The sequence below is a fragment of the Balaenoptera borealis genome (assembly GCF_965194805.1).
Source record: "Balaenoptera borealis genome assembly, chromosome: 4".
NCBI lineage: Eukaryota > Metazoa > Chordata > Mammalia > Artiodactyla > Balaenopteridae > Balaenoptera > Balaenoptera borealis.
In genome coordinates this window covers 132,861,819-132,884,468 of record NC_138861.1, presented here as the reverse complement: position 1 = coordinate 132,884,468, position 22,650 = coordinate 132,861,819, and the positions used below count along the sequence as shown (strand labels likewise).

Sequence of the window (22,650 nt, the reverse complement as noted above, 5' to 3'; positions counted from 1 at the left end):
AGTGGTGATAGAATCAGGGGGAAAGTATTCGATTTTATTAACTTATGCATATATAAGGATCCTAATTACCTATTTATTATAGAATTTATTTGCCAGGTCCTGGTACAACATCTCCCAACTTCTCACTAAATTATTTTTGTGTACTACGAAATTAATGGAATTAATGAAAACCTAGGACCAGCAAATCAAACCAGATTCTAAGAAGAATTTCTACTCATAAGCTTGATAGAAATAGATTGAAAAAATAATAATACTGCCCACTTAGCCTATATATGGCTGAAAGTAGGTAGAAAATCCTTCATCCTTACCACACTCTCAATCCTTTGAATCAGAAAGGCAGTAGCTGAACTAAACAAAAAATGCAGGGATGCGTCTTGCTTTTTGAGATTGATAGAATACTTCTATCCCATACCACCTTGACTGTCTCCTCCTTTATATCTCTTTCATAAGAGACTGAAAACCCAAAGAGTAACAGGGTAAGAAGTTAGACACAATGTGTGTCAATGGCACATTGACAATGATGTGCAGATCTTGCCGTTGAAGAGCTATCCAGAGGAACAGAGAAAGGAAGAGTTCTGATGATGTGATTATGCTTTTTTCATACTAACTTTGTCCAGAGTTAGAAAGCACAGCAGGGAGGGTTCAGGAGTCCCCATCTATTTGACAAACACTGTTAAATTCTAGAGTTTAAGTATGGGTAATTAATCTTGGAGCATATCATCCACTTATGGATGGTAAAAGACGACACAACCTGCACTCAAAAGAAAAGTGAATAGGACCAAGAATAGACATACATACTCTTTGATGGCAAATTAAGACTGCCATATATTATTTGAGAAAGAATAAAAATAAAATATGTACTTGAGGATAATGGAAAAATTGATGAGGAGAAGAAAATATAAAAAGATTAGCAAAACTCTGAAAATTACTAACTGAAGGAACCCAAACCAATAAAAAATGTTAGAGAATTTTATTCAATCCCAGTAGGAAACAAGAAAATATAATAACTGCTATGTGACAAATGCATAAAACTATAGAGAAGACAGATTGAAATGAAAATACTATGAGAAGAGAATAAGGAGAAATTAAGAGACATTAAAGAGAATGAGGTGAGAAGAGACTGCAAAAAAGCCAAAAAAATGCAATATTCAAAAATGGGAAAGAATAGTCTCTTCAGCAAGTTGGGAAAACTGGACAGCCACATGCAAAATAATGAAACTGGACTTGTATCTTATATCACAAAAAGAAACTCAGACTGGATGAAAGACTTGAACATAAGACCTGAAACCATAAAAGTCCTAGAATAAAACATAAAGAGTATGCTCCTTGACATTGGTCTTGACCATAATGTCTTGGCTATGACACCAAAAGCAAGGGCAATAAAAGTAAAAATAAATAAGTGGGACTACATCGAACTAAAAAGCTTCTGCACAGCAAAGGAAACCATCAACAAGATGAAAAGGCAACCTATGTAATGGGAGAAAATATTTGCAAATCGTATATCTGATAAAGGGTTAATACTCAAAATAGGTAAAGAATTCATAAAACTCAATAGCAAAAAAAAAAAAAAAAATTTAAAAATGGGCAGAGGTACTGAAAAAACATTTTTCCACAGAAGACATACAGATGGCCAAACAGGTACATGAGAAGGTGCTCAATACCACTAATCATCAGGAAAATGCATGCAAATCAAAACCACAATAGGCTATCACCTCACACCTGTTAGACTGGCTATCATCAAAAAGCAAGAGATAACAAGCATTGATGACAATGTGGTGAAAAGGCAACACTTGCGCACTGTTGGTGGGAAGTAAATTGGTGTAGCTATTATGGAAAATGATATGGAGGTTCCTCAAAAAAATTAAAAGTAGAACTATTATATGATCCACCAATCCTATTTCTGGGTATATACCCAAAGGAAATGAAAATAGAATCTCAAAGAGATATCTGCACTCCCATGCTTATTGCAACATTATTCACTATAGCCAAGCTGTGGAAACAAAGTGTCCATCAGCAGACGAATGGATAAAGATGTGATATATATACAATGGAATATCATTCTGCCTTAAAAAAAAATGAAGGAAATCCTGCCATTTGTGACAACGTGGATGAATCTTATGGGCATTACACTAAGTGAAATAAGTCAAATAGATAAAGACAACTAATGTATGATATCAATTACATGTGGATATCACTTACATGTGGAATCCAAACTCATAGAAACAGAGACTAGAAAGGCTGGGAGGGTTGAGGTAAAGGGAGGGATATTGGTCAAAGAGTACAAACTTTCAGCTCTAAGATGAATAAGTTCTGGGGATTTAATGTGCAGCGTAGTGATTATAGCTAATAATACTGTATTGTATAGTTGAAAGTTGCTAAGAGAGTAGACCTTAAATATTCTCACCATAAAAAAGGAATGGTAATTATGTGACATGATGCAGGTGTTAGCTAATGCTATGGTAGTAATCATTCTGGAACATATAAGTGTATCAGATCAACATATTGTATACCTTAAACTTATCTACTGTCATATGTGGATTATATCTCAGTAAAGCTGAAAAAACAATATTCAGATAAAATGAGTATTGGAGTCTAAATTTGTTTTGTAAAAAATTGAATCAGTGAAATGGAGGACAAAATTGAAAAGTCCTTCCAAACTACAGAGGTAAAAACCAAAATGTTTAGATTTTGAAGATTAAGAAAAAATTCTCAAGCATCCAGGACGATATAAAATTATAAGCTATTAATAAAGAACCAAAAATTGGTAGAGTTTTTTTTCTTGTTCTCGACCTCACCCTATGAATCTCTTCATCTGACTGTGGTTCCTGTGCTTTAATATCCTCAGTAATAAACCACTCAACTGGCATGTGGCTGACAGGGTCTTGGTGCTCTGGCCTGGTGTCAGGCCTGAGCCTCTGAGGTGGGAGAGTCGAGGTCAGGATATTGGACCACCAGAAACCTCCCAGCCCTACATAATATCAATCGGCGAGAGGTCTCCCAGAGATCTCCGTCTCAATGCTAAGACCCAGCTCCACCAAACAGCCAGCAAGCTCCAGTGCTGGATGCCCCATGCCAAACAAACAGCAAGACAGGAACACAACCACACCATTAGTAGAGAGGCTGCCTAAAATCATACTAAGTTCACAGACACCCCAAAACACACCACCGGATGCAGCCCTGCCCACCAGAAAGACAAGATCCAGCCCCACCACCAGAACACAGGCACCAGTCGCCTCCACCAGGAAGCCTACACAAGCCACTGACCCAACCTTACACACTGGGGGCAGACACCAAAAACAATGGGAACTATGAACCTGCAGCCTGCGAAAAGGAGACCCCAAATACAGTAAGTTAAGCAAAATGAGAAGACAGAGAAATATGCAGCAGATGAAGGAGCAAGGTAAAAAGCCACCAGACCAAACAAATGAAAAGGAAATAGGCAGTCTACCTGAAAAAGAATTCAGAGTAATGATAGTAAAGATCCAAAATCTTGGAAAAAGAATGGAGAAAATACAAAAAACATTTAACAAGGATGTAGAAAAACTAAAGAGCAAACAAACAATGATGAACAACACAATAAATGAAATGAAAAATTCTCTAGAAGGAATCAATAGCAGAATAACTGAGGCAGAAGAACGGATAAGTGACCTAGAAGATAAAACAGTGGAAATAACTACCATGGAGCAGAATAAAGAAAAAAAGAATGAAAAGAATTGAAAACAGTCTCAGAGACCTCTTGGGACCACATTAAATGCAACAACATTTGAATTTTAGGGGTCCCAGAAGAAGAAGAGAAAAAGAAAGGGTCTGAGAAAATAATTGAAGAGATTACAGTCGAAAACTACCGTAACATGGGAAAGGAAATAGTCAATCAAGTCCACAAGCACAGAGAGTCCCATACAGGATAAATCCAAGGAGAAACATGCCAAGACACATATTAATCAAACTATCAAAATTTAAATACAAAGAAAATATATTAAAAGCATCAAGGGGAAAGCAACAAATAACACAAAAGGGAATTCCCATAAGGATAACACCTAATCTTTCAGCAAAAACTCTGCAAGCCAGAAGGGAGTAGCAGGACATATTTAAAGTGATGAAAGGGAAAAACCTACAACAAAGATTACTCTACCCAGGAAGGATCTCATTCAGATTTGACAGAGAAATTAAAAGCTTTACAGACAAGCAAAAGCTAAGAGAATACAGCACCACCAAACCAGCTTTACAACAAATGCTACAGGAACTTCTCTAGGCAGGAAACACAAGGAACTTCTTTAGGCAGGAAACAAACCCAAAACAATTAAGAAAATGGTAATAGGAACATACATATCAATAATTACCTTAAATGTAAAAGGATTAAATGCTCCAACCAAAAGACATAGACTGGCTGAATGGATACAAAAACAAGACCCATATGTATGCTTTCTACAAGAGACCCACTTCAGACCTAGGGACACATACAGACTGAAAGTGAGGGGATGGAAAAAGATGCAAATGGAAATCAAAAAAAAGTTGGAGTAGCAATTCTCATATCAGACAAAATAGACTTAAAACAAAGACTGTTACAAGAGACAAAGAAGGATACTACATAACAATCAAGGGATCAATCCAAGAAGAAGATATAACAATTGTAAATATTTATGCACCCAACATAGGAGCACCTCAATACATAAGGCAAATGCTAACAGCCATAAAAGGGGAAATTGACAGTAACACAATCGTAGTAGGGGACTTTAACACCCCACGTTCACCAACGGACAGATCATCTCAAATGAAAATAAAAAAGGAAACACAAGCTTTAAATGACACATTAAACAAGACAGACTTAATTGATATTTATAGGACATTCCATCCAAAAACAACAGAATACACTTTCTTCTCAAGTGCTCATGAAATATTCTCCAGGATAGATCATATCTTGGGTCACAAATCAAGCCTTGGTAAATTTAAGAAAATTGAAATCGTATCAAGTATCTTTTCTGACCACAACACTATGAGACTAGATGTCAATTACAGGAAAAAAATCTGTAAAAAATACAAACACATGGAGGCTAAACAATACACTACTAAATAACCAAGAAATCACTGAAGAAATCAAAGAGGAAATCAAAAAATACTTAGAAACAAATGACAATGAAAACACAACGACCCAAAACCTATGGGATGCAGCAAAAGCAGTTCTAAGAGAGAAGTTTATAGCAATAAAATCCTACCTCAAGAAACAAGAAACATCTCAAATAAACAACCTAACCTTACACATAAAGCAGCTAGGGAAAGAAGAACAAAAAAACCCCAAAGTTAGCAGAAGGAAAGAAATCATAAAGATCAGATCAGAAATAAATGACAAAGAAATGAAAGATCAATAAAACAAAAAGCTGGTTCTTTGAGAAGATAAACAAAATTGATAAACCACTAGCCAGACTCATCAAGAAAAAAAAAGGTGGGGAGAAGGCTCAAATCAACAGAATTAGAAATGAAAAAGGAGAAGTAACAACTGACCCTGCAGAAATACAAAGAATCATGAGGGATTACTACAAGCAAACATATGCCAATAAAATGGACAACCTGGAAGAAATGGACACATTCTTTTTTTTTTTTTTTTTAAGATTTTTAGAAATTTCATGTAATGTCTGAAACATTTATATTAACATATTTCCATACAAATAACCCAATGAAAGTTTAGTATTAGTTGTTTTGTTTGTTTTTTTATACTGCAGGTTCTTATTAGTCATCGATTTTATACACATCAGTGTATACATGGACACATTCTTATAAAAGCACAACCTTCCAAGACTGAACCAGGAAGAAATAAAAAATATAAACAGACCAATCACAAGCACTGAAATTGAAACTGATTAAAAATCTTCCAACAAACAAAAGCCCGGGACCAGGTGGCTTCACAGGCGAATTCTATCAAACATTTAGAGAAGAGCTAACACCTATCCTTCTCAAACTCTTCCAAAATATAGCAGAGGGAGGAACACTCCCAAACTCATTCTACGAGGCCACCATCACCCTGATACCAAAACCAGACAAAGATGACACACAAAAAAAGAAAACTACAGACCAATATCACTGATGAACATAGACACAAAAATTCTACACAAAATACTATCAAATAGAATCCAACAGCACATTAAAAGGATCATAAACCATGATCAAGTGGGGTTTATCCCAGGAATGCAAGGATTCTTCAATATACTCAAATCAAACATTGTGATACACCATATTAACAAACTGAAGGATAAAAGACATATGATAATCTCAATAGCTGCAGAAAAAGCTTTCGACAAAATTCAACACCCATTTATGATAAAAACTCTCCAGAAAGTAGGCATAGAGGGAACTTAACAGCAACATAATAAAGGCCATATATGACAAACCAACAGCCAACATCATTCTCAATGGTGAAACCATTTCCTCTAAAATCAGGAGCAAGACAAGGATGCCCACTCTCACCACTATTATTCAACATAGTTTTAGAAGTTTTAGCCACAGCAATCAGAGAAGAAAAAGAAATAAAAGGAATCCAAATCAGAAAAGAAAAAGTAAACCTGTCACTGTTTGCAGATGACGTGATACTATACATAGAGAATACTAAAGATGCTACCAGAAAACTGCTAGAGCTAATCAATGAATTTGGTAAAGTAGCAGGATACAAAATTAATGCACAGAAATCTCTGGCATTCCTATACACTAATGATGAAAAACCTGAAAGTGAAATTAAGGAAACACTCCCATTTACCACCGCAACAAAAAGAACAAAAATACCTAGGAAGAAACCTACCTAAGGAGACAAAAGACCTGTATGCAGAAAACTATAAGACACTGATGAAAGAAATCAAGGATGATACAAACAGATGGAGAGACATACCATGTTCTTGCATGGGAAGAATCAACATTTTGAAAATGACTATACTTCCCAAAGCAAACTACAGATTCAGTGCAATCCCTCTCAAAGTACCAATGGCATTTTTCACAGAACTAGAACAAAAAATTTCACAATTTGTGTGGAAACACGAAAGACCCTGAATAGCCAAAGCAATCTTGAGAAAGAAAAATTGAGTTGGAGGAATCAGGAGCCCTGACTTAAGACTATACTACAAAGCTACAGTAATCAATACAGTATGGTACTGGCAGAAAAACAGAAATATATATAAATGGAACAGGATAGAAAGCCCAGAGATAAACCCACACACATCTGGTCACCTTACCTTTGATAAAGAAGGTAAGAGTATACAATGCAGAAAAGACAGCCTCTTCAATAAGTGGTGCTGGGAAAACTGGACAGCTACATGTAAAAGAATGAAATTAGAAAACTTCCTAACACCATATACAAAAGTAAACTCAAAATGGATTAAAGACTTAAATGTAAGGTCATACACTGTAAGACTCTTAGAGGAAAACATAGGCAGAACACTCTATGACATAAATCGCAGCAAGATCCTTTTTGACCCACCTCCTAGTGAAATGGAAATAAAAACAAAAATAAACTAATGGGACCTATTGAAACTTAAAAGCTTTTGCACAGCAAAGGAAACCATAAACAAGATGAAAAGACAACCCTCAGAATGGGAGAGAATATTTGCAAATGAAGCAACTGACAAAGGATTAATCTCCAAAATTTACAAGCAGCTCATGCAGCTCAATATCAAAAAAAAAAACAACCCAATCCAAAAATGGGCAAAAGACCTAAATAGACATTTCTCCAAAGAAGATATACAGATTGCCAACAAACACATGAAAGGATGCTCAACATCACTAATCATTAGAGAAATGCAAATCAAAACTGCAGTGAGATATCACCTCAAACCAGTCAGAATGGCCATCATCAAAAAATCTACAAACAATAAATGCTGGAGAGGGTGTGGAGAAAAGGGAACCCTCTTGCACTGTTGGTGGGAATGTAAATTGATACAGCCACTATGGAGAACAGCATGGACGTTCCTTAAAAAACTAAAAATAGAACTGCCATACAACCCAGCAATGCCACTACTGGGCATATACCCTGAGAAAACCATAATTCAAAAAGAGTCATGTACCACAATGTTCACTGCAGCTCTATTTACAATAGCCAGGACTTGGAAGCAACCTAAGTGTCCATCGACAGATGAATTGATAAAGAAGATGTGACACATATATATAATGGAATATTACTCAGCCATAAAAAGTAAAGAAAGTGAGTTATTTGTAGTGAGGTGAATGGACCTAGAGTCTGTCATACAGAGTGAAGGAAGTCAGAAAGAGAAAAACAAATACTGTATGCTAACACATATATATGGAATCTAAAAAAAAAAAAAAGGTTCTGAAGAACCTAGGGGCAAGAAAGGAATAAAGACACAGACGTAGAGATAGACTTGAGGACATGGGGAGGGGGAAGGGTAAGCTGGGACGAAGTGAGAGAGTGGCATGGACATATATACACTACCAAGGGAGATCAGCTCGGTGCTTTGTGACCACCTGCAGGGGTGGGATAGGGAGGGTGGGAGGGAGACGCAAGAGGGAGGGGATATGGGGATATATGTATACATATAGCTGATTCACTTTGTTATACAGCAGAAATTAACACAACATTCTAAAGCAATTATACTCCAATAAAGATGTAAAAAAAAAAATATTGGTGGAGTACCATACTTTTTATCTGTTATATGGAATGCCAAAGGCAATAAACTAATGTTTTAGAGGACTTTAGGGAAAAGTATCATAATCTAAGCTTTTTATTAATAATTAATTGTATTTCATAACTGAAAACAAAATTAGGAAATATTTAAGTGCTTAAAAAAATATTAGCCACCAATCCTTAATAAAGATATTACTTGAAGGCACATTATTGCCAATTGAAAGCTGAATCAAAATTATGTATTTAGTACATAAGGACATGGTCATAACTTTGGGGATCATTATCAGCCTGCCACACTACAGTGAAAGTAAAGAGTAACTTTAAAATTGGAGTGAAGGATATGGTGTTAAAATAAGATGAAAGTTGGAAGAAAGGTGAGGAGTAGTTGGATCCCTAAAGGCCCGGATGCCTTCTCCTACTCCATGTCTTTAGGCGGTGAAGAAATCCTAAGTTTTAATGTCTGGTAATGTAAAATAGAAAGTATCTGGAAAGGAGGATTCCAGGTATAAACACTTGAGTACCTAATGAAAATATAGAATTATGTGACATGCAAATTGTCATTAGCCATCCTAGTTCACCCTGCATTGAAGTTTGAAGCTGGCAGTCTTATGCACACGTCCAGCGCTTCCAATTACTTTTTACGCCCCCGTTCATAATCATGACCAGAGATCCTGGAATTACCATCTTAGAAGAGCTTTTCCTATGTAAGATAGAGACCAAACCAACCAAAAAGAATAAAATAAATTTGGAAGGAATGGAAACTATGCAGGAATATTTTTAAGATAGTTCTTTTAAAAATAACTATTATTGATGTTAGCCAAGAGATAAGATACTAAATTATATCCATGAAGCAAGGTGGACAACCTCCAAGAAATGTTTAGAGAACAAAAACAAGCTCTTAAAATGTAAAGCACCATAGAAAAAATATTTTAAAATAAAATATATAAACAAAACAGCATAAAATTTAAAAATTTCTTATATTTAAAAATAAGTAAATAATATAAGGTTAAGGAAATTATCCCAGAACGTAGAGCAAAAGGACACAGAGATTAGAAAAAAAAAAGAGGAAGACAAGAAAATTGGGATGAGGTTCAACACCTGAATAGGGGTTGCAAAATAAGCAAGGGAATGTAGAAAAACAGAGTGATGTGAGGGAGAAAATCATTAATAAAATAATTTAATGCCACAATATCGAAGGACATGAGTTTGAAATGGAAGTTTCCACTTAGTCTCTAACACAATACAAGCAAGCAGACCAAAGCAAAGCACATCACTGTAAAACTGTACAGAAATGCAGACAAGAACTTAATAGCCTACAGAGAAAAAAGAAAAAAACAACTAGCAAACAAAAAAGCATGTCTCATTTAAAGGATCAATAATCCGAATGGCTTCTACACTCTACCATCACCACCAGGAACTAACAACAATGCAGCAATACTTTCAAAATACAGAAGGAAATTTATTTCCATTCTAGTTTCCTATACTCATTCAAAATATCAGTCAAATAGAGGAAGATCAGAATACAGTAAAGACATGTTGAGCCTTAAATTATCTTTGAAAGGTCTTACCTTCCTCTCCCAATAAGCATTGTCAGGATGGTCTGCCAAAATGAAGTTGAGCACAAAAGAGAAATACAAGAGCAATGGTAAACATGGATCCAAAACAGGAAGAAAGCTACGGGAAGAGAATGCCCTGGATGATTCTGAAGGGGGTAACAAGTCTAATTTCATGGCAAAGCCCCCCGCTCTTTTCATATGTGCCAACACTCAAGCACATGGACAGCAATAGTCCTCATTGTCATTGAGATTCATACTGGTGATGGCCTATATCTGAGATTAAATGGTGGAGAATAAAGAATGTTCCTAACGTGAATGGTTGCAGTGATGCCTGCTATCTCTCTTTTAACCAACAACTTGGCAAACCTTTTGATCCCGAAAGACTACAACACAGAAGAACACACAAATCTTCCCTTTGAATGAAATTCTAATATTGCACACTTCATCAAATCTAAGAGCTGTCAATCACAATTTGCAGTTCATATAAGGAGGAAGGATAAACAACCAAGACTGAGAATCTAGTTGATGACACACACATACAGCTGAGTCACCAAATTGCTCCATCCTCGCTAAAAGGTAAGTGAAAAGTAAACCGACTAGGCAGAGAAATAGCAGGAAAACTAGCTTGTCTCAAACTTGACACTAGTGAGAGAGAGAAAAATAATCTCCTCCTGGAATTTGAACCACAAGCCAGTACTCATGCAAGGTTTATGAACTGAGTTCACATCATTCATGTGGTTCAAAAAACTGAAGAGTTTTAACCTAGATAATTTAACCTGGAGTCGTCACAGGTTGGTAGCACCTCAGGTGACTGGCAGAAGCGAATGTAAGTCCTCTCCAGAAGAACTCAGTTTTAAGAACGCTTGATTGTAAGATGCACCCCAATTTCATGCCTAAAAAATGAAAAAATGTGCACCTTAGAACCCATGACATGGTGCATAAATGGTTAAAAAGTTGATGGTTCCATCTAGTGAGAGGAACGAGCTAGTTTACTTAGGAGAGAGAGCATGTGAAGTACTCCTCTTTTCCCCTTTATTAGTTTTCTGTGCTACTTTAACAATTTACCACCAATTTAGGGGTTTAAAACAACACAGGCTTATTATCCTACAATATTGTAGGTCAGAAGTCTGAGAAGGGTCTCACTGAGTTAAGAGCAAGATGTCAGGAGGGCTGCTTACCTTTCAGCAGGCTCCAGGGGAGAATCCATTTCCTTGCCTTTTCCAGCTTGTCAAGGCCACATGTATTCCTTGGCTTGTGGCCCCCTTTCTCCATCTTCAAAGACAGCAACATCACATCTCTCTGACATTCCAAGTCTCTCACTAACTCTAGCCAAGGAGTGCTCCCCAGTTTAAGGATTTATGTGATTAGATCAGGCCCATTCCTTAACCTTAGTCACATCTGCAAAGTTCCTTTTTCCATGTAAACTTGCATATTCACAAGTTTTGTTTTTTTTTAAAATAAATTTATTTATTTTTACTTATTTACTTTTGGCTGCTTTTTGGTTCTTTGTTGCTATGCACAGCTTTCTCTAGTTGCAGCGATCAGGGGCTACTGCTACTCTTCGTTGCGGCGCACAGGCTTCTCATTGCTGTGGCTTCTCTTGTTGTGGATTCTTAACCACTGCGTCACCAGGGAAGCCCATTCACAGATTTTTGAGATAAGGATGTGGACATCTTTTGGGGAGGGAGAGGAGGGACAATTATTCTGCCTACCTTGCTGTTTCCTTTGAGTTCTATAATGTGTGATGTATTACCTACTCAAGAATGGAAAAAATAAAATACATTCTTTAAAAAATAAATTATAAGTGCCCACTGATCTTGCAATTCCAGTTCTCGGATCTTATAGATATATTAGCCATATATATGGGAGTGTATACAAGGTTATTCATTTCAAAATTGTAATATCAAAAGATTGAAAAGAACCTAAGGTACATCCATGGAATGGTGAATAAATTGTGCCTGCATACAAAACAGAATTCTAAGCAGCCATTTAAAAGAATGAAGAAACTCATTATGTACTGATATGGAACAATCTATAAGGTTTATTTTAAGTAAAAAAAACAAGGCCCAGAATAGTGTGTGTGCAAAAGACTGTATGTCTGTATATTGGCTTATATAGTCATAATTTATCTCTGAAAAGATACACAAGAAATTGATAACAAGGGAAATTGATAACCATGCATTAACAAGGGAAAACTGGATCCAGAAGGTAGTATTAGGAGGAAGGCTCTTTCTTCACTGTGTACCACTGTGTACCTTTAAGATTTTGTGCCGTTTGAATGCATCGCTCATTTAAAACATTTTAATTTAAAATTTAAAAAAGAACACTCAGATTAATCTTTAAAACAAAATCCAACTATCAATTATTTAAAATAACTATATTTTGAAAATAAATACAAATTATTACCAAGAAAAGCACACTAGTATATTTATGAGGTTAAAAAAATAAAAACAAGAGGCAGTATTAAATCAGACAAAGTAGAATTTAAGGCCAAATTCCAAAATCTAGAATAAAAGAGTTATTTTATGTTGTTAAAGGGCATAATCCTCAAAAACCAATTGTGAATCAGGAAGCAATGTGTCAAGTAACAACACACTGTATGTGTGCATTTATGCATCATACAGGTCCTTATCCATGAAACAAAAAGAATTTTAAAATAAGGAAAAATCGACAGTAGTACTCTTGGTTGAGAGAGGTCTGAAATATCTAAAGCATTGTAGAGCAAATAAAAAGTCAAATATAAACTTAAAAAATTATAAGAATTTGTTAAGATTTATTTTACAAACACACAATTTCAAGAGTGTTCTTACTATCTGGAGTAAGAACTTCACAAACCTGACAGCCCTCGGAAAGCTACCACCTCTGTTGAAGTCAGGATATTCGGTGGACAACTAGGTCTATTTACTTCCTAATTTCCCTTTCCCTGCCCTCTAATTTTATAACACATTAAGCTCAAATTTAGGTCTCAGAAAAATTGAAGAATAATATATAGTATGTAACTGCAGGGTCACTCATAAATGTCAACACCATAAACATTGAATAAGAGAATGCCAAGAATCTGGTGAATATGGACAGTACAGTATATGCACAGATAGAAAATACACATGGAGGACAGAAAAGTAATCTCAAATAAATGACCTAAAGTGGAATTTGCACAGTCTTTTCCTCTGGCCACAATGCAATAAGTGACAAAACCAAAACTAAATAAATAAAGGAGAAAACTAAAGCTAAAACCTAAAAGTGAGAATACTTTTAGGAAACTTAAGGGGACTGGGCCCAGCTGATCTTAAAGACAAAGCCATAGTTTTAAAATCTTTCATGATTAAAAGAGAAAGAATGAACATATGTATACTAGCAATCAATTTGAGAAATTTTAAAAGAAACAGCAATCTTCAGGGAAGTAGGACAATAGAAATAATGAATTAAAGAAAATATTTGTAAATTGTAAAGCAGAAATATATATAAATCTAGAGTGTTGATTCTTTAAAAAAAACTAATAAAATGCCAAATATGATCAAGAAAGAAAATCCAAATTAAATTGAAAATGAGAAATAGATGCATGTATTTATATTGTCAAGTAAGAATGAATAAATAGACCATGAATATTATTTACATTTTCATACATTGTACAGAATGCTGTATGGATGAAGCCTGGAAAGACATTCTTTCTGTTTATTTAGGAAAATAATTTTCATAAATATAAAATGTACTAGACAATTAAAGTTATTAATAAAGCAAAAATCATGTGTTGCAGTAGTCAGTAGCGTTTGAGTTGGGAAAAAATAGAGAAAGGTGTGATCAGAAAAGCATCACAATCCACAGCCAGAGATGAACTGGGACTTGAGGTAAAGAGGAAGTGGGAACAAGAGGGGACCAAAGATTTTAAAGCTTCTATTCTGCTCTCTCTGACTCAGCTCCAGGGCTGAGTTTAAAGGGAAGATGTTAAAATCTTAGCTTTTCCTTAGCCAGCCTCCATTTGAGGTTTCAAGCAAGAATTCTCTCAAATTCCTCCTCCTGCCTCTCTTTTCCACTCTGAACAAAATGAGGAATGCAAGAAGAGAAAGTACTCTGAATTCTTATCCTTTGTCCGACATAAACATATATACCCTTAATTGGAAAAGCTGACTGGGAAAGAAGTTAGGGAAGGAAGTTATTGGTGTACTTGAATTTGTCTTTGAAAGTGTGAACTTAGATGGCAATCCAAACCCGAAGATTCAATAATTTTATGAAGAGTATTTAACAGTTCAATCATTTTGGCTAAAGTTTACTAGGAGTCCTGAGATTCTCACCAAAAATAATATGAGGAAGAAATCTAATAAACAGTGAGTGCATTTTCAGACAAAATCCTAATTACTTTTCATGCATTATCTCATTTACTTCACAAGAAAACATTTAGGTCCACTTGACAACTGAAAATACGTATGTTAGAATACATTTAAATAGTTTAACTGAGTGTACAAATGTAGACCAAGTTAGACATTTCTTATCCGGTTCTAAGTCCAAATTCTATATTATTCCTTCTTGAATCAATCTCATATTTATTGTCATTTTAAAATGTGGGCTGCTCTTTCCATCTGTTTTCTTTCTTCTTGCCAGAGAATCTTCTTAGTTTTTATGTATTTATTTTTTTATTCTATAGACCTTGATTTGGGTATTTAGTCTCTTCTGATAATTCCTCCTTTATCTCTCAGCTGTTACTAAGATTTATTTCCTATTAGAAAAGCAGAGACAGATGGCAGTGGGCTTCTGTCTTGCATACTGACTATTTCTGGAGGCAAATAATTATTGAGTACCTCTGTGATGCATTTCACATCTGTTTGTAAAAGTAAAATTGCAGTAATTCTCATTATTAAGTGGGCTTTCCTTCAACAAATGATGTGTTTTATTCTGTTTCCCCTTTCCTGAGTTTTAACGACCACATCCTTCAAGAGACCAATGTAGAATTATGTTCCAACCTCCATTTCCAAGTCTAATGCCAACCTCCTTGTCTTTTCTTCAACTCTGCAGAAAATGTGATGTGTTCCCTTCAGATCCTCTGTCTCAAATATCTCCACATAGAGAATATCACAATAAAGGATGGATCATTCTCCAAGATGAAGTTATTCATAATAATCTGGCACTGCAAATACAGATACCAATACAAAAATATTTTAAATTATTTTTTCTTTCAAGAGTAGGAAATGTTTGGACTCATGAATATATTGTGATAAATGACATGGATATAAGATATACTGAGCCATGGGTTCAATTATCAGTGTGCTATGCACATGAAAATTTTTCACTATAGTGAGTAACTAATCTTACTAATATAACTAAAATTAAATATGTAGATGAGATAATGAGTAGGTTTGGCTTTATAAGCAGTGTCTTTCCACTTTGGATGAAATGTTCCTTCCATTCAGGTAAAGAGACAAGAATCTTTTTTCAAGGACTGTTTTGTAAACTATTTCCCCAACAGCTTGGTACAGGTGTTATCAGGAAAAAAGAATATTGCTGGGAACAATTCACTACTGAAGAAGGGAAGGTATAACTGGACTCCTGGTAAAATATGGTCTTGATCCAGTGACAGGAAGAACCTATGAATCATCAGAACCATAGGGGAGAAAATTGGATTTTTCTCATTAAGTTGCTGAAATGTGGCATCATCAGACAGGCCAGTCTATGATGCTAAAGCATTCACAGTTATCTCATTGTAAAATATATACACTTTCTTCTCAAGTATCTGTATACTAAACTTTAGCTAAAATTAGCAAGTGATATTATGAACTTCCAACCATTTAAGGTAACAACTGAAAGCAATTGAAGTTTTAGAAAAAACATATGCAATTGTGAAATGGCATATCAGGGAATTAAACATCTAAAATGATGTTAGTTATATTTAGTGTGTTTTTTCAGGAAGCTAGGATGGGGAGGGTTCTAAGTATATTTGTTTCAAAATAGATGCTTATAGTTTTTGAATTTGTTGAATTGAAAAACAATTGAAATCAATATAGCATCTGTGATAAATGCAGATGTGATATTATAATTAATAAGCCTGGGGAAACTGGCACTATTTGGCTATTTTTTCCCTAAAAAAGGCAATTTTTATAGCAGCCTAATATCCCCTGCAGTGCATTTAACAAAGTTAGAAAATGACCTTCATACCCACTTCTGAAAATTATATGTTAATTATTTCTATATTTGGTGGAAAATGTGTGTCATCTGTCCCATACCTAGCACCCACGGAAGCACTAGGTGGGGATAAATCTCCCATTCTGTGAAAAGATAGGATAAGAGTTGTATGCATTTTACTAGAGCTAAGAGAAAGAGTCAGGGATAAAAATAGAGAAAAGGATGAAAAGAGGAATAAGAACATCAGAGGAAGAGTTTCTGAAAAATAACTACATCTTAAAAAATATGTAAGTTTTTAAAAATTTAAGAAAGGAAGAGCTCCTGAGGGGTGGTGGTATTAAGATTTAAAATAAACTCAAGAAGAAGTCAAAAACTTTGAAAGAATTGGGGAACATTTAGGATCAAACCTGAGCTCTTAGGTGGTGATTCTTTTCAAACTGCTCTCTGCTTGTCCCTAGAGGATTTCAAGGTTTGTGATTCAAGGCTATTATTTCTTTACAAGCCCCATGAGATTAAAATATAATGGAAAATATATATATATATATAAAATGGAGTCCAAGAAATAGATAGTCTGAGAGATGAGCTATGCACTCATTTCCTAGTTGCATTCAGGTGAAAGAGCACCTGGAGGTTGTGAGCCATTTTATAGAACACCATAAAATGTGGATTATTAAACCAAATAATTATTAAGCTTAAATAAAGGCCTGTCTGTGCTAAATCAAATATTGCATTAGATTTGAGTGTAGGGGAATGAAAAAAGTTATTGAAAAACATAACTTCATTTTTGAAATTTCCTACTCAATAATTGCCCTTCACTTGATTTTTTACAGTAAAAATAACTTGACCTAGTTCATAAAATACTAGAGTTCTATATGGCATCTGAGTTCCAGAAAAACTATCCCCAAACACCTCCTTCAAAGTACCATATGGAAATTTAAAACAATGATTCGTAAAAAAAAAAAAATGCTTTCCTATCTTTAATTTCCTGTCATAGATTTTATTTAGGATTTTGCAATTTTTGTTTTAATTGGAAGGAAGATTCCCCTCTAAAAATATTCTCCTTTTAAGGAGGTTTTGAGTTCCAAACAAATATTAATTATAGAGGTATTTCGATAGCTAACTGCAAGACAAAGAAAAAGTCTCCCTTATAATGTATCTCTTCCCTTTACAAACTTTAAATCGGATAAGAGGATTTATTTAACTTAGAGGTTCCATATCATTTTCTTCTCTCTTCTTTTCCTAATTTATAACCCTACTCTGAAAAGTTGGCTACTCAACTAGCTATTTTTAATGTGAAGGAAACTAAACAAAGGCTCTTACAGTACTGCTCAAATATCTAAAATATTAAACAAAAGTCTATTGACACAGAAAAATAACCAAACAACTGCTAATGATTTTCCTATAATTTCCGTATTTTTATCCTACTTTCCCTAAAGCGCTAGCCAAATTCCAAGGGATGTTTTGGTTCCCTCACTCTGGCCATTAGGATGAGTTCTAGCATGTGCAGCTGCAGTTCATTTGCCTCAGGCGTGCCCACACAGCTCAACCCGCCCTGACAATGGGCACTTCTCTTCCGTGACTTTTCTGAAACTCATTTAATCAGCATATGATAAAAAATAAAAAATAATAACTAAAAAACCCTCCTGAGGTAGTTGTAAGCGAACAGAATGGTAGTAGTTTGAAATGGAAACGAAATTGTGTTCAAGTAGGTAATTAGATAAGACAAGTAAAGATAACATTTAATTAAATGATCTCCTTCTGTCCAACTGGGGTTTACTATTGGCTGACAAAGAGATTAGTCTGCTCTAAGGGTCTAGTCAAATATGTAACAAAGGAAAATATTTTCAAATTTAGGGTCAAAAGGCAATTATACTGCAATGTCTCGAAATGGGCACCAAGATATCTTGATTTGGCAGATATATATAATCACTCATGTTTCTAATTAAGAATTTTCAGGAGGATGAAGGCTGTCTCCTTGAAGCTAGCTCTCTTCTTTTCTTCTTTCAAGTGCCTTACGTGCCATGCCTAAATGTTTGATTCGCTTTCTTGCTATTCTACTGTGGAACATTAAATGCTTCTCTGTGTGGCTAAGAGCCTACATTTCAATGTGTCATACAAAAACAAACAAACAAAAAAACAAAAAAGTAATTCCACTATTGTTACCTGGATGTAGACTAGACATTCTCAGTACATTGTTTTGACTATATTGTTTTTAGGCTAAATCCCTATTTTCAACACACTGAACCATAATGGAGGAGTGCAGAAAAATCAAGACTGTGGGCACAGTACTACGCCCTCCAACCCAAGCCTTTGTAATTTAACAGTAACAGAACTGCATTAATAGTGTCCCGGGCTACAGCAGCACAAGTTTTGGGTACAGCTTTTATGACCTATGCTTGCAAGTCTGTGGATTGTAGTCACGTTAATGGCAAACACTTGGTGCCCTCAGAGAAATTTCACATTAATAAAACCTACAAAGCACAGTTCTGTTCCTTTGAAGTTGCTACTAAACATGTAATATTAGCTTGTGAAGCATTAGATGAGGAAATGAGCTCGATAAGGACTCTTGCAGTAATAGCTCTAAATTGATTATTTCCTTCCCAAAATAAACTTGCCAGGCAGCCCTGTGGGCTTACTTCCGAAGACTTGCTCTGCCCAGGAATCTTATCACAAGGAAATGAACAGGAAAAATGCAGACACACTCAGATAAGGCACATTGGCCAGATATTAATACGGTTATGAGATTCAGTCTTTTCTAAATGAACCTAAGACCTCAAGTGCTGCCATGAATTAAATAATCCTTAATTGCGTCCTAAATGTGGGGCAAAGAAAGAACAGTGTCTTTTAATGTTATTATGTTAAATAGTCAAACACAACAAATTTCTAGTTAAGTATGAAGGAAGGTAAATTGTGTATTGTGGTGTGAAAAACATCACATTTAGAAGTCATATGAAAAGATATGTAAAGAACAATCTTTCAAAAGACATCTGCAAAATATACCCTTGAATTTAACAATACCGTATTTTGGTGTCATTCATCTGCATCTTCTATTTGAAATCAGAGGCATAAAAGTCACATTTGCTGTTAATAATCCATCTTTAAAACTCTTTTTTCTGATCTTCCAGATATGTATCTACATAAAAAAATAAATATTTCTTTAAAATAAAAAAGAAATAAGTCTATTCAGGAAATAGCATTTTCTGCATTCCTTGGACTTCTTCAATTAGTATTAGCCACAAAAGAAAAAGAGTTTGGAACTAGGAATTCTTGTGGTTTGGGTTTCTATGAAGAAAAGGCTCTTCTTGCCCAGAATTACTTTGCGACAAGGTTTATTCTAAGTACATTGTTCCTGCAATTGTTTTCAGATTAATGTATAAATATTGATTTATATAATTCAGATTGCCTGATTTTCCACCTAAATTTGTAGTTCTTCCCACATTTATTCTGGCCCAAAATTGAATCCAATTTATTATTAGGACATTTAGAAAGAATTTTTTCTCTAATAAAAGCACAGAATTGAGGCCACTGGAATAATTATCGCTCTGTTATCTTTTCAGAAAATACATTTGTAGCAGTCTAGAAACAAAATTTTAATTATGAAAAACATGTTCAGTAAAGTAAATCTAGATCTTTTCCCACAATTTCCATTTAAAAGACTGACAATTACCATGGCATTCTCTGCATTTTAGCCTTTGAAGAAGACTTGAGAAGTCAAAGTGATGTTTTTCTTGCACCGAATAAAGTTCATAATCCAAGGTCATATTTGCTAAATTTTAAAAATTCTATTAGCTTGCATTTCAATACATATATATGAAAAGTTTCTTTTTTGTTTTGTAGGCAGAACTGTCCTTTTTTCCCACTATACAGAACACTTTCATTGAAAATTCATTTCTAGTTCACTATGATGTTATCATTTGAAGACGCCCCTGGAATTAACATATTCTATGAATTAACTTTTAAATAGATGATCTGTATGACTTTTATCCCTTTAGTTTTATCTGCATTTTGTCCATGTTGGAGTATACATTTCCTGTCTGTATTCTAGTTCTCTAAAATCCATTTGCCTTAGGTCTCTGACTTGTGTGATGTTTACAACACCACACAATTTAATACCGTTTGTTAAATCCACTTACGTGCTACCTTATCTCCCCTCAAACCATTCTAATAATATTTTTGCATAATATAGTCTCTGTGGATGCATCTCAATATTCTCTTGAAATATCTTCCACTAGTCATTCTATTTTAAAGTACCATGGTTAAAGTTATTCAACATGATCTCATTTTATGTGCTGTTCCCAGGAGATAAAATGTTGTAAAGGGCTATTCCATGCTTTTCTAAAATACATACACAGAAAAACTTTTTGGGAAAAGGAGTTTATTTAGAGACCTAATCTGGAATCTGGAAATTAATATAATCCTTACTTCTCACTATTCTTTGACTTGGTTCAACTTACTTAACTAGCTATTTACATTTAATATTTCATACTATGAAAGTAGAGAAGGTTTACTTTTCTTAGGGAGATACGATCTTTGCTTTGAAGAAAAACTTGAAAAACGTACTTGGAGTTGGGGGTGAGAATCCAAGGGAATCCTCAAGCCACAAAATGATCTCTAAACTGCTTTGCTTAAGCCAAGTAAAGGAATTGATTCTGAAAAGAGAGAGAAAGAAAAAGGGAAGTTGAGAGTCCTGTTTCATGGAAAGCAATGGTGAGCTGAGAAACTAGTTCAATCCAACACAGGGCTGCCAATAGATGTTTTAGCAATTTCTTCCTTTAATGAAGGGTAATTGGGCATTTATGAGCCAGGGACTATTCTAGGCTCTGGTTATATAGAAATAAACAACTAAATAAATACCTTCTCCAGGAGCTTTCACTCTTCTGAGGAAGTCACACAATAAACTAGATAGATGTAGATAGATACAAACAGACAGACAGACAGACAGACAGGCATAGATGTTAGATACATAAATAGGTTATATTGGCATTAGATACAATTAGAACAATGCTAAGGAGAAAAAATTAAGCACAGAAGGGAATAGGGAATGTAGGGTCAAGGGTGGCAAATATAAACAAGATCATCAGAGAGGTTCTCCCTGAGAAAATGACGTTTTAGAAAAGAGGTGAAGGTGAGGGTGATAAAATATGTAGGTGTCTTGAGAAAGAACATTTCAGGCAGGGAAAACAGAAGTGCAGAGTCTTCGAAGATGGAATATGCCTGGTGTGTGGGTGTCAGGAGTCGTGAGAAGGCTGGGAATGCTAGAGCAGAGCAATGAGGTCAGAGGTAATGAGGGGCCAGGTCACTTAAGAAAAGAGTGTGAATTGGAGCTTGGTCATTTGGTGACTGGGCTTTTGGTGAGTTAATCTAGATCTAAATTCCACAGGCCAGATTGGGTGCTGTTCCACATGCGGGTCATGGCTAACCACGCTGATATCCCTTCAGCTTCCTTCTTCTGAGGAGCTTCGAAGAGTGCGTGGCCTCTGAGAACTGCTTAAGTTTTATGAGTGAAATGTATACACACATACACACACACACACACACACACACACACACACACACACACACACTACCTATCCTAATTCCCATAGGTTTCTGCCAGTACTGTTGCTGACTTACTTTACACCATCAATTTTCCAATCGTTGAATTTATTATCACATAGACTGTCTTTTATCATTTGATCCTATTGCCAAAGATGCTTAGTAGATCTAATAGGTCAGATGGTTGTACCCACAACTGCAGCCAAGCTCAGTGCCACATGCAGACAGAGAATTATAAGCCAGGCCAAAACCCACCATCAACAAGCCGTAGTACAGAAAATTCCCTGTAACATATCTGTCTCTTTTTTACCTTCCAAAGTATTCATTGTAGGAAGATAAGGAGCAGAGAAAAAAGAAGCTGTTAGGAGAAGTTAGGGGCTAGGACATTCATGCTCAGCTGCAATGCATTTTCCTAGTATCAAAATTGCTTATAAACAAAAATAATTATTTCAAATGCAGTTGCCTTGAATTCTCCTTCCCAAACTTATGACATTTATATTTATAAATGTGAATTTATAAATGTAAATTTTTGCATTCAGAGCCTAAGCTTATGTTTCAAAAGTGACTAGAACGTTTGGTTTTGTACGAAGTTGTTAGCCTTTTAAATATATAAAATGCCATTAAGAAGGCTATTCGAGTGCAGAATCCTCTAACCAATAGGCCACATGTCATGGCCAAATTCAGCTATTCTCTCCATTACCATATTAATTACTTTTTGATAAGCTACCCAAATCTCAAGAAATGAGATTTGAATGTCTATTTCTAAAGCTTACTACCATCTTGTCACCCTTGCTTAGGTTTTTAAAGTTAAATGTAAGAATTTGTGAC

The 22,650-nt window shown here is 35.1% G+C and overlaps 2 long non-coding RNA genes across 2 annotated transcripts in view; one reads left to right on the top strand and one right to left on the bottom strand.

The window, feature by feature from the left end:
• The window catches only part of LOC309628399, a 159,840-nt gene extending 143,013 nt beyond the window's left edge, over positions 1-16,827 (bottom strand). The window contains exon 1 of the long non-coding RNA XR_014244477.1: positions 2,896-16,827. This is a non-coding gene — a long non-coding RNA (uncharacterized lncRNA). The remainder of the gene's footprint in view (positions 1-2,895) is intronic.
• LOC309628400 overlaps positions 1-22,650 on the top strand; it is a 723,103-nt gene that overhangs the window by 441,593 nt on the left and 258,860 nt on the right. The window lies entirely within an intron of this gene.